At 35.6% G+C, this 15,988-nt stretch overlaps 1 protein-coding gene across 2 annotated transcripts in view; it reads left to right on the plus strand.

Annotated features, from left to right (window-relative positions):
- Positions 1-1,396: 1,396 nt before the first annotated feature.
- Positions 1,397-15,988, plus strand: part of LOC100935190 (serpin B11) — a 31,876-nt gene continuing 17,284 nt past the window's right edge. Inside the window, exon 1 of one of the 2 annotated variants that reach the window (XM_012541228.3) lies at positions 1,397-1,756. The gene's annotated coding sequence lies outside the window, so the exon portion shown is untranslated. The other variant, XM_031946182.1, reaches the window with a different exon arrangement.

Genomic DNA, 15,988 nt, shown 5'->3' on the forward strand with positions numbered 1-15,988 from the left:
TATTTGATTATGATTTTTCTGTCTCACTTTTTCTGGGATCATTCAAATTGTAAGCCCTCCTTTGCACTTTGGAATGAGCATCACTGTCTTCCTTTGGGATATTTTCCAACTCTTAGAAGGTGGGGGTAGGGTTGGACACTACTTGAAAGTGTCTGAAGACTGCCAACAAGGAACAGTGTGTCTGTTTGGATGAGAGAGAACATGTGGAAAGGGGAAACAGTTGTTTTGGAGTTAGGAAACCTGGGTTTGGAACAGTTCCGGTGTTTGCTGTCTGGATGATCTTTGACAAGCCACTACTTAATTTCCTCAACTGTAAAATGAGAGACTTGGATTAAATAGCTTCTGATAGTTCTAGCTTTAAATCTTATGATCTGCATTCTTTTCACCTGGGTTGTATTTGGAGATAGAAAAGGGTGGTGTCCTAAGTCTATATAAGGCTTTCTTCTGTCAGCTTTTTCTCCAAACCAGACAACTGCTGAACCAAGCGCTGTACCAAGCTCTGTTTCTTCCTTTGGGCTTATGGGAGATGAAACTAGGAGTCAACAAAGAAGCAGCTGAGCTGTCTTAATAAATGGGTATCAGGTTTCTAGGTGACTGGAGCCTACAGGTGTGGTTGTTTCAGCATTAGAAAATTCACCTAGTCTGGCTAGAGAAAGACTTGACAGATGTCTGGCTCCTTTTCATTCTGTGGGTGGGTGTGAATGACTGTCACTTGTTTTTTCAAGGAACAACTGGATAGTGGCAATTGTAATTTTAAGCTAATCTTTGCCACTGCCTGGTACATAGCAGGTTCTTAACATGTTTTTTCCTGATTCTGTAACCTAGGTGATGAGGAGAACCTACTTCTTAATGAGATTATTTTATCCAATGGATTTGTCAGCTCTAAAGATCTTTCTTTGAAGTGTATCAAAAGGTTCTCTGTGAAGACCTGGGCTCTTGGGCTCCAGTAAAAACTGAATGTCCTTCCATTCTCTGTTTCTAGCTTCTGTTGGTATAGGTTTTCCCTTCCTTCCTTTCTTTCTTCTTTACCCCAACACAGCCACATGCCTCCCTCCACCCACCTGAATCAGCTCTCAACTCAGAGATTTGCCGGGGGTGAGGGCGGTCTACAGCTTTTAAACCAAGCTTTTAAACTGCAACCACAAATTATGTTCTTTCCTTGAACTCACTCTCCTGTCTTTTAAAGAGATGTGCTCAGGATTACCCAAGCACCACATAAAACAGATGGCTCAGCTCAGATGAACAAGAAAACCTGAGGGGAGAAATGTTCAGCTAAATACCCTTCTCTCCCCTTGGATCAGAGACCACTTAGAAGAACCCAGTGAAACATACTAGGATTTGGAAGGAAAAACTACTTCCCCCCCCCCCCCCACCTAAAAGTAGAATTACTTTTTTTTTTTTTAAAAGGAGATCATTCTTTAAAATCTTAAAGGGCAAACTTGAGTCTGAGAAATTTTCCATTGAGACATTTGCCACTGAAAAGGGAAATGAATATTAGGTGCATCTCTGGAAATCAATCTTTGTCCTGCAAGTGTTTCTACAGGATGGGAAGCAATCCAGAGTTGCCTATCAAAAAGATTTCCTTATAAGTGCTGTACCTCTTCTCCAGGTGACTGAAGAGGCTGAATCACCAAGACACAAACAGAAAGCCTCCAAGGAGGAGGGGCAAAAAGACAAAGGATTTATATTTCCTCATGATGGATGCAATCCTAATCTCACTGGCCATACTCTAAACTTCACCTGGAAAAGCAAAAAGGTAAAAATGAAAAGAAAAAGAAAAAAAAAGATAACAGGAAAGAAAACCCACTATAATCCAGTATTTTGATATTATAGTTTTGTTATGCTGGCAAGAGCTGTTGTAAATGAAGGCAGTGAAAGGTTGTATTTTTATAGTATAGGAGTGCATGCTTTTTAATTAGTGGGAAATTGCTTTTAAGGTAGACTTTGGTGATTATTTTCGTGTATCTGAATCTTGTTGATTTCATGTGAATTTGAAGCCATGTAAAAAAAAAATTAGCCCTTACTTCTTGAGTAACTAGTGTAAAGTTCTGGATTTGGAGTCAGAAGACCAAAGTTTGGATCCTAGCTCTCCAACATACTTACCACCTGTGCTCCTTCAGGTAAGTCACTTCCTCTCTCTGGCTCATCTTCCCCAGCTGTAAAATGAGGGGATTGAACTAGATGGACTCTATATTCCTCTACATTGAAGAAAATATTATTTTTGGGGAAAAGTACAAACTGATAAGAATCAAAATCATTTAGTTGTAGAGATGAAAACCTTTCAATTTTACTCTGAGGTTTTTCCCAATGAGTGTGATATCATGAGATAAGGAGACATAGCTGATGGGGTGACATTATCTCCATCAATCTAGTTTTATAAGTGACTTGGTTTATGTCTTAGAGCAATTTCTTTAATTTCCCTGTGTGTCAGCTCCCCACTCTTTTGAAACAGGGAGAAATGTACTTGTCACTTCAGGAGGAAATTATAAAGATCTGCCTCTGATATGAAGAACATGTGGGGTTACAAACTGAAGCATCAAACAAATGCACATTTCAAAAGCTCTTATGATTGTGAGGAAATGAACCATTTTCAAAATTCCTAGTTTTTAAGGCAGGTAGAGTAAGGTTGAGTCTGACAGAAGGGTTGAGTTCAGAGAGAGAGAAAGGCATATTGTGTACTGAAAGGAAAAGGAGGTGGGAAATGGGCCAGTGACTGACTAGGGAGGAGTATCCCATGGTAGAAATTTATCTGAGAGGTACAGGGTCAAACAACCTGGGGGTTGTAAGGGATGTTAGTTGTCATCTAGAGAGTCAGCAGGGTTAGCGGAGAAGAGAGCTGAATTTGCAACTCGAAGCCCTAGTTTCAAACCCCACGGTGAAGGCTTACTAGCTGTGTGAGTGGGCCAATGATTCAACCTCTGTGGGCCTCGGCTTCCTCAGCTATAAAATAAGGAAAATAATACCTAGGATAGTATGTATAGTGTTGTTGGGAGGATCAAATAAGGTGATGCATTTAAATTATTGAATAAAAAGTCAGTAATTATTGTCTAGTAAATTCAGGGGTCCTCAAACTAGGGCCAGATGTGGCAGCTGAGGACGATTATCCCCCTCACCCAGGGCTATGAAGTTTCTTTATTTAAAGGCCCACCAAACAAAGTTTTTGTTTTTACTATAGTCCGGCCCTCCAACAGTCTGAGGGACAGTGAACTGGCCCCCTATTTAAAAGGTTTGAGGACCCCTGGCTCTAGTTCCTCATTTTATGGATGAAGAAACCAAGACCCTTTGAGAATGTCTTGTCCGTCATTACACAGTGATTGGCATATTTAATAATAATAACAATATCAATATGTTTTAAAGTTTGCAAAGCATTTTGCATCTATTACTTGTTATAAGGATTCAAACAAATAATGTGTGATAAGGATTATAGTTATTCCTGTTTAGAGGAAGAGAAACTGAGGCTAAGAAAAGTTGCTCAGAGCTATGCAGGAAGTGTTTGAGGTAGGATTCTCTTCAAGAACAGAGATGTTCCTGGTCCTGAGGATCTATTTCCCTTTTCAAGGAAAACTTCTTCCTTTGCATGCCATTTTATTTTTTGTGTCATATGAAGAACTTTTTTTTTTTTTTTAAATCTCAGAACTGCCTCTTTCTTCCTTGGTGCAACCCTTTCTCCCCTTCCTTTGTCTCCCAAATTCTGAATTGGACAGTTCTCATTTCCTAAGCCAGAACAACTCCCACTTTGGCATTTCTTTTCTTATTCACTTCAATTCCTTCCAGATTTATCTCTCTCTTTACGACACCCCCAGAAAAATAATCCTACCTCTAGAGTAGGCACATACCTTCCTCACACAAAGGAAACTTTCTTGGACTACTTTCTCTTTGGATCTACCTTTTTAGGGTTTTTGTTTGTTTTTGTTTTTTTAATTCCCAATTGTATAGTTTTATTGGAATCTTTCCTCTGACTGAATGTCTGTTCCTGAGATTGTTCCTTAATATTTTTTCATGTTTGTTATTTTTTTTCCTTTCTTAAATTGAGATATAATTGGAAGAAAATAAAAGATTTAAAACTCACCCCAAATAATAGCTGTAAAATTATGAGGTTTTGTTATTGCTGGTTGACAGAGAGAGTTTTTAGTGAAAGTCATTGAATTCATTGATATATGGAATTACGAAAGGAACTGTGGTCAATTTCTAGAAATATTGACAGAACTCTGGGTCATAAATAAAGGAGTAAAGATATGTAATCCAATTCTGATAAGCAAAAATCCAAATTGAAAAGTCACACCAGAAGTCTGGCTACAAATACAGGTTTTTTCCTACAGTGTATTTGTGTGTATATGTGTGTATGTCTGTGTGTGTGTGTGTGTGTGTGTAAGTAATATGAATTTATTGTGACTTATGCTAGATTAAATCTTCCTTGTCATTGAAATTTAAGTGAATAAAAGATCTATGACTTAGAACCTACAATTCAATTAAAATAATATAATATTCAAAAGCATCAAGATATTTGAAATGAAATAAAATTAAAATATTGCAAATTAAAGCTTTAGATTTTTTAAAAAAGTAGAGCATATTCTCTACTGTTTCCCTCTCTCTGCTATGTAATGGGCTGAGGCTTGAGTTGATGCACTGAGGTCCCAAGCACGTGAGGCTAAATAGTAATTGGACTATATTAATATACATGCTTGGATAAAGAATGGCCGCGCCCACTCTCTGTGCAAGTCCTGATGTGTTGTATAGGAAATGATGATTTTTGTGGGTGGAGGCAGAGAGACAGGAAGAAAGGCTGGGAGAGATTGGGCCTGGGTTCTATTCTGGTAGCTGCTGGTCGTGTGGCTGCTGGTCTAGCTAGCTTCTTGACTCAGCTGCACACATTGCTATGGCCCATTCTCTTCCACCTCTGATCTTTCTTCACTGAGAATAAAGATTGATGATTTTTCCTTAACCTGAATTCCTGACTCCAGCTGATTTTAAAATACACGGTCATCACACTGCTATGTATATGACTAAAATTAATTTTGTAATCTAATGATTAACTAATAATATATACTCTAGGGAAAAATAAATAGAATCATGGGGCCTATGCTTAATTTGTCATAGAGAGTAGAATTTAATTTGTCATGTCTCATTTGGGACATGATGAAATGGATTCAAATTTCTTATGTATCAGAAGCTCTCCCCAACAAATGGATCACAGAATATTGATAGAGAAAGGTTCCAATAAACAATTTTGTTGTAGTTGAGGTGTTTCTTCTCTAATTCTTCATAACCTCATTTTGATTTTTTTTTTTTTTTTTTTTTGGCAAAGATACTAGATGGATTTTATAACTTTACAAATGAGAAACTGAGGCAAACAGAGTTCAGGGATTTGCCCATGATCTCACAGAAAGTATCTAAGGCTAGATTTGAACTCAAAAAAAGGAATCTTCCTAACTTTAGGCCTAGCATTCTACCCACTTTGTCACCTAGCTGCCCCCAAGTTTGTGTTAAATTATATCAAAGTCTTAGTTATTCTCATAATTAGGATGAAGAGTTACTCTATTCCCTAAATAATTTGACACTGTTTGTTAGAAGATTATGGGCATCAACATCTCCAAAATTGCAGATTTTCCATTTAATTTTATTTACTTTTCAGATTGAGTTCTGAGGATATGGGATCCACACTTGGTCTACCTTTCAGATTCTCTGTTTTTGGTTTTTCATTGTTGGGCTTTCAGTTTACTGGAACTCTTAAGTTTTAGTGAGGAATAATGTGAGTGTCCTCATCAGTAAACAAACAAGTTATACCCCAGAGAATACTGCTTCTTGAGAACTGCTCATCTATGACACTGAAAAAGGGAAGTTTAACAATACTCGGGAGAATGGGTTACTAGGAGAATTCAAGAATGAGTCCGGACTGTATACCTGACAAATCTAAGACACTGGCAGACACAAAGAAACCCTATTTCTCTCTCCATACCTTCCTCTCCAAGGCCATACATATTGATGGATTGGTGGACCAACCCATTAGGACCAAATGGTGAATCAGTGTCTGTCTTCAATTATCTTGAGAAAAGGCAAATGATTAAATAAATTAAAATTATGTTTGAGTAATTATCCTTATAGATATTATACATTATCCTTAAATTTGCTACATTTCTAATATTATTTAATAGGACATGGGGTGATAGGATCTAGAGGAGACCTTAGAGATTCTCTTTTTCAGTGGAAGTGCTGAAGTCCTAAGATACATAGGTTAAATGAGAGTCAGGACTTGAACTTGGATCCTATTGATTTATTGCATGAAATTAGGGTTTGTTAACACTTTTATGAATTTAAAGTTAGGGCGGGCAAGTGGAGCTTTACAAAACAGGCCCTTCCTCTCTTGAGCTGTAGTTTTTTTTGGCTCTCTGCAATTCTCTGTGGAAGCCTCTTAACTTCCCTTGCATCTCCAGGGTGATTTGCTCTAGAGTGTTCACAGAAATGGTTCCTCTAAGACAAAAAAAAAAAAAAAATACACACACATATGTACATATACATATATACTTATATGTATACACCATGCATGTGTATATGTATTGTGCATGCATACATGCACATATGTACATAGCCCTGCATTGCATGTGTTGTTTATAGGCTCATGCACATGTGTGTATGCATGTGTATATGTATAAAATGTGCACATACAAACACAATGCATACATGTACACATGCATGTGGATATAGGTATATACATGTGAATGTATATGCACATGTAAATACACATTACAGTGCATATGTGTATATATACACACATACACATATATACATGTGCTCACATATTACATTGTGGATATGTACGTGCATGCATGTGTCTACTTTTGCATGCATGTGTGCATATATACCCAGGTTCTGTGTATTGCATGTATGTATAAATGTTTAGGCACATGTTTATTGCATGCATGTATGCATATATACATGCATACACAACATTATGGATTAATGTATACATATACATGTGCATGTAATATGTATACATGTACACCCATGTGTATGCATGTGTACACACATATGCATATATTCATGTGTGTGTGTTTACATACACATATAAACATCCAAAACATACTTCTATGAACTTGGTTAAATGACAACTTCCTGGGTCATAATTTTCTCACTTGTAAAATGAGGGAATTGGACTAGATGGTCTCCTAGGTTGCTTCCATTTCTAAATCTATGATTCTAGAATGTACATTGAAAGCATGAAACTATGAAGACAGAATATCCAGCATATTTACAGTCCTTATCAGTTTCTATCATTCTGTGAATGGCTTTTAATTAGTAGTTTTGAGGAGGGATTAAGTATGATGACAGGCTGTTTCCTCTCTTCTCCCACTCCAAATCCTTAAAGATAAGCCCAGGGTCAGATGGAGCATCCTTAGTAAATGACTGATAAAAGATGTGCCTTTGCCAAGGTTAGGTCCCAAGGGAGAGCACAACTTGTATAGTAGACAAGGGAGGCAGAGAGGGGAACTAAGGTCCCACAGTGAGATTGTAGCTCAATCCCTAAGAGAACAAAGAAATGATATGATTCAACTCTGGAGGGGGAAAATGGATTCAGAATAGGAAAATTATACTCCTTTAATTGGCTGGGAAGGAGAATTAGATTGAGTCCAAAAATTAAGCTACTCTGAGACCCCTTGGAAGACTTCCAAATCTATATGCCCTAAGGAATATTAGGAACTGGTCAGATTTCTAATCCCTTTGCAGTGCTCGGTGGAATGTTCTTGAGCTTGGGAAAAGTTGCTTTACTGCCTGAACTCTAACTTACCAGATGGCAGTTTTGGGATAACAAGTGTCCAGTTTTCACGGAACTGCAGAATCTCTGATTTGAACAATACTTAGATCTGTCAAAAATCAGATGAAGGCACAGTCATAGATGTTAAAACAGTGAAACAGAATCAGATTATTCTCAGAGCTGTTCTGATTCTTCATGGAACAGCTTTTTATTTTTATAGGTTTAAAGAGAGAATGGATTAAACAATTACTTGAAGCTGAAATTCACTTCTCTATAAAGGATTGCTCCCAGTTCCTCTCTCTTCTGGCCAAACAGAACATGACAAAATACTCTTTCACATTGCTTCTTAAGTAAGACAAGACTTTATCAAATCACTCCTAAATCTTCTCTGCCTCATTTTTCTTCAAATGAATCCATATGCTATGAGCACCCCATGATGTGTGATCACCCACATCTGGGCACACTATCGTTCCTAAAATGTGGTGCTTAGTCCTGAACAGGGTGATAGTATGAGGTTTGAGAAAGAGTTTAGGAACAGGAGAAGTCAGGGTCAAATCTCATCTCTTTTCTAACTGTGGTTCTGGCCAAATCACTTTAATTTTATGAGCTTTGTTCTTCTTATTTATTAATACTGTTAGTGTCTATCTTACAAGGTAGATGCAATGAAAAAAATGTATGTAAAATGCTTTGCAGACATTAATGTGCCATATAAATATCTATGAAAGATGAAACGAATACAGCAGGATTATCATTGCACTCACTTGGATTATCATCGTGTTACATTTGTGGTAGTCTAGACTCATATTAATATTCAGTATTTCTGTATCATTTTGTTGACTCATGGTACCCCTGCAGTCCACTAAAACTAACCAGATATTTTTCATAGAAACTATTATCTTGTCATACCTCACCCATTTCATATTTATGAAAAACTTTTAACCTAGTCGCTTTAGACTTAAAACTATTTAGTTTCATCTTATTGGGTTAAATCTCTCAGTTTAGCTTGCCAAAATCTCCTTGGCTCTTGTCTACTTCTATATTTCTTAACTCCCCCTTTTAGTATTTTATGTGTTTGTCATCATCCTTCATCCATGTTATTGAACATAGTCAAGGACTGATCTCTTAGAGGTTAGTTCTTTAGAAACTTGTTTCACCTGTATGTCAAGATATTAAAAGCTATTTTTTGGAGGAATCCTCTAGAATTTCCTCATTTCTCTTCAATTTAAGCTGGAGATCCCAAAATCAAAGGGACACAAGAAAGGTAAGCAGCAAGATAAAAACGCAAATAACCCCCCCCCCCCAATACGTTGCTAAAAAATTGAAGAGAATCCATTTGCTTTACAAATTATATTTAATTCTGAAGCTTACTACTTGTGTACACTTGGATGTCACTTAACTTCTTGGACCTCGATTTCCTTATCTGTAAGATGGAGGTGGACTTGAAGCCCTTGTAGATTCCTTCCATTCCAAAATATATGATCCTAGACCATATTGTGAAAGCATTACACTATAAAAAGTCTTAGGACCAATGACTGTATTCTGATATGTCCATGCAAAGAGTGAAATAAAAACTATCTCTCTGTGCTGCTTATGTTTACTTCAAACAGCTAACCTTGGATCTATCCTTATTATTGTAAACCTGACTTTCTAAGTAGGAAGGAGATTTATACCCAAGCATAGAGAAGCCAGATCATAGGGAAGCCCACATCTTATTGTTCTTCCAGGTTTTTAACAACAAGAAGGTGGAGTAGGCAAGAAGTATGCTAAGGAAAAGAACTGATTTTTTTAAAACGGATATAGGAATTTTGTAAGTTAATAAGATATGCATATGAAGATATCAAAGAAGGGTAGGAGAGAATATTCCCTTTCGTTTTATTATAGAGGATTGGAAGGAATGTTCTAAACTTGAGGGACAAAAAAAAAAGACAAGATCTAGGGAGAAAGGCTGAATGTGTTAAAAACTGCTGAGAGATCATTGGGGATGAGGACAGAAGTCTAGGTAGTCAAGAGATGATCAGTATCCTTGAATATACAGTTTTAGTTGAGGGACTGAATCAGAAGCCAAAATTACAAGAAAGTGAAAAGTGAGTGGCAAGAAAGTGGATGCAGGGCAATGGTTTCCTATGATAACAAGGTAAGGTGAAGGTTTAAAAAAAAACAAAAAACCCTGAGGCATATTTGTAAATAACAGGGAAAGAAATAGTAACAAAAAAAAAAATGTGTTTGAAGAGAAAGAAGTCAATGAAGTGGGGTAAAGATCTCCAGAAAGGAGAGAAAGATGAAAAGATTAAGGGAACAAGTAGATGAATTGCCCATTGAAAAGGGGAAGGGCCATCTTTTTTTCTGATATTTGCAGAAAGAAGGAGAAAATGCTCAAAGTAGAAGGGTTTTCAGGAAAAAAAAATGGGGGGAAAAAGAAGCTCATACAGTTGGCTTCCATTGTCTCATTAAAATAGAAGGTAAAGTCTACTGAGAAGAAATGAGTAAAGAATAAAATTGGAGGCTTGGAGAGATAAGAAATGGCTTGGAAAAGCCGCTGAATGATAGTCATTCAGATTTGTCAATAAGACTACCAAGTTCAGTTAATTCCATCTTTACAACTTTTTTTTTTTTCCCTATTCCTCTTTCCATTCATGTGACTAACACTTTTCTCAGGCTCTCATCACCTCTCCTCTGAACTATTCTATAGTTCATATGTTCTATAGCTAGTCTTCCTGATTCTAGTCTTCTCCCATAAACAATCTATTCTTTTCATAGGTGACTATTTTTAAAGAAAGTACATGTTAGTAACTCCATATCCTTCCAAAATTTTCTTTGGTTCCTTATTTCCTTGAGCCTAGCTTATCACTTATGGGTTCCACAATGTGATTTCAATCTATTTTTCTTGCTTTATGTTAATAATTCTTTTTATATATTCTAGGTTACAGCTAAATTGTATCATCTGGTGCTCCTCAAATTCAATCCATTATTCTCCTTTTCTCTGCATGCTGAAGTCTGCTTCCCAAGTATCCCATTGCCGTGGACTAAATGTTCTCTTTTTGGAGCTAGAGAGGCAGAACTTTTCCTGATCCCAAAGCAAGTCATGTATTAGCTATATTATGCTGTGTCTCTTAGAATTAATAGGGTAAGCCATAGTATTTTCCAATCTGACATATATCAAAGACTTAAAAAGAAAGGAAAAAATGATCATGATTTTTAAAAGAAATAGACAAGACCTTTTTAATGACTAGAATAATATATATGTTTGTATATTTGCATCTATTCATAATATTATATTGATTTATATATATATATATATTATACGTATATATAGAGGGACACAAAGGAAGAGAGAAGAAGGGAGAGAGAAAAAGATATGGGGAGAGACAAAAAGAGAGAGGGGGGAGACACACAAAGACAGAGACACATTGAGACATACACAGAGAAGACACACACACACAGAGGGACACAGATACACAGATACACAGAATGAGAATATGAATATGAACTGGAAAGATCCTTTAGCTCAATTAAAGATAGTGTGTCTGGGGTCAGTGACCCTTAGGTACAAAAGCAAACTGCCACTTAACTCTCTGTTTGAGTTTGGGCAAGTCACTTCCTTTATCTGGGCTTCAGTTTATTTATAAATAAGGGGATTGGCCAGATGGTCTCCAAGTCCCAGCTCTAAATCTCTGGTTCTAATCCTACACATAAAGAATACCAATCCAACTGGTTCAGTCAGCTAGTGAGACATACTTTAAAGGAAATCAACAAAAAAAGACATGCAAGATGATTTGATATGCCCATGAACTTGAGAAAGAAAGCATGCTGATGATCATAGCTTAGGATAACAAAGTTTTATCTATGTCCATTAAATTAGTTGATGATAAGATTAGTTGACTTTAGACTTCTGTGAAAGACTTGTCTTGCAAAAGTCAGCTGACAGTAAATATAAGATATCATGTGCAGAAAGAAGAAAGAGAAGCATTTCTTCCCCAAAGGGTTTTTATCAAGAAGAGAGTGGTATTCTCTTTACATTTCTAGTATCTTTTAGATACAGAGGGTTTTACAATTTAGAGAAGCTTGCATAAATTTTGTAATGATTAATATTTATTTAGTACTTTTGTAATTCATTTTTTTTCAATGAAAAATTCTTTATTTTCTCTCTACTTTCCCCATCCCACACACAAAAGAAAAAGAAAACCTTTGCAACAAATATGAATAATCAAGCAACATGGGTAAAATTATATGTCTCATTTTGTATATTTATTTATTTATGTTTCACAATTATCATGGATTTTCATTAAGCTTCTAATCTGAACATAAAATCTGATAACTTGATTACAAAGACATGGACCCCTGCTCGGTAAAAATACATGATGTGCTTATTTTACATAGTATAAATTGGACAAATATAGCACAGGATACACAAAACATTCAAATTCTTTTAAATTGTGTTACTTTGTTAGAGTTTCCTCCTTAAATTTTTTGTTATTTCACATTTAACTTGAGAGAACTGGCTTGAAAGTAGGAAAAAAGATGATAAAAGGCTAGGGCCTGATAGAATAAGGATGTTGATTCTTTCAGAATTTCTTAAGGGGGATAGTCTCTTAATGTAGATATTGGTGTCATTTTGTATATTTTGTCCATCAACCCTCTCTCAAGAGGTGGAAGCAGCATTCTTCATTTTGGACTCACTGAAATGATAGTTGATATTTGTGTTGATCAATTTTTAAGTGTTTCAAAACTGTTTGCTTTTATAGTTGTTACTGTATGAATTGTCCTCTTGATTCTAGTACTCTGAGATTTGAAAAGCATTTCTTCAAGTGAAATAATCTTTTTATCTTTACACTATTTCTATGAGATAAGAACTATTATTACCCTCAATTTATAGATATGGAAGCTGAGCCTAATAGAAATTAAACAGTCAGTTCTTCCCAGCTCCCAATCTAGCATTCTCTCTACTATGCCATCTAGTGAAAAAGAACCATTAGACAAGGGAATTAGGTTTTAGCCCTAATGCAATATTGATTAACTAGCCAATAAACATTTTATTTATGTTATGGAGTCATAGCAAAATCTCAGAATTCATTCTAGATCTTGAGAATAACCTATTATTAAAGTCCTTTCTGATGGCCCATTTTGGCATGGTGGCGACTAATTTCTCACAGACATTGACAATGAAGGTTGTGACAAATCCTACAGAATTAAAAAAAAAAGTCTTATGTGTAAGATGGATGGTCAGAAATATGATTTTGTCATTGGAGGATCAGTTTAGTTAATAAGTCCAGATGATCATAGGCTGATGACTTTAGAGGTGAAAAGGACCTTGGGGGTCATTTAGTTCAATCTCATCATTTTACAGAAAAGGACAGTGAGACTTAGGGAGGTGAAACAAGTTACTCAATGTCACATGGGTGGCAATAAGTAATAATCAATCAATCAACAAGCATTTCTCAAGTACCTACATTGTTCAAATGGCAAATACCATATTGGATACTGGGAATACAAACATAAAAAGATGATAATTCCTGTCCTTAAAGACTTTACATCTTTTGGGGAAGACGATATGTGTTTATATAAATATATATTGAGTCAATGCAAAACAAGTGCATAAAGTAGTTGGTGAGGGTTCCAGCAGTTGGAAAAAATCACAAAAGATCATGTGAAAAGTAGTTCCTGAATTATATTTTGAAGCAAGAGAGGTAATCTATGGTATAGAAGTGAGGAGAATAGAGAAGGGTCAGATTGAAATATGTTGCTGAACTAGAACTAGCATGATTTGACAACTGATTGTTGGCTATTTAGGATTCAAGAAAGTAAGTAGTCAAGGATAACACTAAGATTAAAAATCATGGAGACCAGAAAATGGTAACGCTTTCAAAGATAAGGGGAAAATTTGGTAGAGGGATAAATTTTTCTTAGGTGGGTAGGTAGATGAGTTAGAGTTCTGTTTTTAACATTGAATTGTGGTGTTTCCCAAACACTAATTTTGAAATGTCTACTAGAAGTTATGTGGAGCAGAAGCTCAGGAAACAGACTGGGGCTAGATATATTGATCTAGCAGTCATCTGTAAGGATGATTTAAACCAGGGAGTAGATAAGCTTACCAAGAAAGAGAGAAGAGAGCTTGGAAATTCATCCAAGTATGAATCTTGGATCATACTCTCAGTTATGGGGCATGATATTAAATGATGGTTCAGCAAAGGCGATTGAAAAGGAATGTTCGGACAGGTAGAAGGACAACTAGGAGAAGCTAATGTCCCCCAAAACCCAGAGGAAAGAATATCCAGAAGGAGAGGGTGGCCAATAATATTAGTTTAAAATATTCCAGAGAGATTACAAAGGATGTGAGTTACAAATACTGTCTCATTTCATTCTCACAACTAAGTAGATGTTATTATTATCTCTATTTTACAAATGAGGAAACTGAGGAAAGCAGAGTCAACTAGTTAAGAGTGTGAGGCTGGAATTAAACTTTGATTTTTCTGATTTCAGGTTCAGTGAGTTCTCCCTTGACCATGTATCTGTGAAAACAGTCTTTCACTCCAAAAATTTAGTCTTAGAAGAGGCAGACATGTACATATAAAAATTAATGCAAAATATAAGAATCATTAAACACACTGTCTTCTATGTCAAGAACAGGGATATGAATACAAAAATTAGATATGACTATTGGGGTAAGGAATTTTTGAAAACAAACATTTCTACTGGCATCATAGACTGTCATCTTCTCTGCAGTTTAGAACTTTAAACTTTGCCTGACTCACTTAGAGAGTGACTGGCTTCAGTCATAAAGCAGTTAGATTTGAATTCACATGTTCTTCAAGGTCATCTTACATTCACCTATTCCACATGGTGTCTCATCATAGACAAAATCAGTGCAATATCATTTTGTGGGTGAAGGCTTTGGTTGTAGGTAATAAAAGACTTCATGGAGAGAGTGATTCTTGCATTGGAAAATAGCCAAATTGTAAATATAACTAAACAAGATATCTGAAAAAGATAATTAACCATTCCTATCAGTACAATATTGTTCCACCAAATGATACCAAGAAAACTGTTAAAACAGTTTTTAAATTTAAAACAATTCAATTCTCAGAAAAGCCTAATGACTTACAATATATTAGCTTGTATTTATATATGTTTTAAGGTTCACAAAACACTTTTTTTCATGGCAGTCTTGTGATGTAGATAGTACAAATATTATTCTTCTTTCCACTTCATAAATGAAGAAACTGAAATAACTTGACAAGATCACACAGAAAGGTCACAAAGAAAAAAGGGAACACAAAATAGCAAGATGTCTCTAAAAAATTACTTCTATCCATGTACTTAGCTCATAGGTTAGCCTAAATGTTGATGTTAAGATTCAGTCAAGTATATTGACTCTTGGAGTCTAGCATTCTTTCTATTATATCACATGACCAAACAGTTGAATTTACTTTGCTGTCACATGCTTAGATTTAAAAAAATACTCTCACTTGATCTATTTTCTATTGTTCTTCTGCCAGTATTTACTCTTCCACTTCCTTTTAAATTTAATTATGTGAACTTTGATGCTATAAATAATTTGGGGATGATGAAAAAGCTTTCGTTCATATTTACCTAAAGTTCTTATGGGGAAAACATTGTCATCACCGGATACATTGAACCAGCCTTAGGAATGGTTAGGGAATTAGACATCACCTTTTTATGACTAATTGCCCTCTTCATCTAAATTCTCCACAGAAGTCTGATTTCTCTTCCATATAATAGCTTTTCAAATGTTTGAAAGCTGAATCATAAAATTATCAGGGATCATAGGCTATAATATCTAGAGCTGGAAGAGATCTAGTAGATAATTTAGTACCTAGTTTCTTAAACTGTAGACCCCATGTGGGGTCTCATAACTGAATGTGGAGATCATGAAAAGATGATTTATCAGTAAAATTTAATTTGTACACCTATCAAATATTGTATATTTGTATATAAAATATTTTATGCCAGGGTCAGATAAAAATTTCTTAGGTGTAAAGGAGTTATGAATGGAAAAAGTTTAAGAATCCCTGATCAAGAATAGAGGCTCTCAAACTTTTTGGTCTCAGGATTCCTGTAGACTCTTAAAAGTGATTAAGGATTAAAAAATCATTAAGGATGCAGCAAAGAGCTTGTGTTTATGGGGATTAGTGCTATCAATATTTATCATATCAGAAATTAAAACTGATAAAATTCTAAAATATTTGTTAATTTATTTAAAAATAACCACAAACACATTAC

Source organism: Sarcophilus harrisii, chromosome 1 (assembly GCF_902635505.1).
Source record: "Sarcophilus harrisii chromosome 1, mSarHar1.11, whole genome shotgun sequence".
Classification (NCBI taxonomy): Eukaryota; Metazoa; Chordata; class Mammalia; order Dasyuromorphia; family Dasyuridae; genus Sarcophilus; species Sarcophilus harrisii.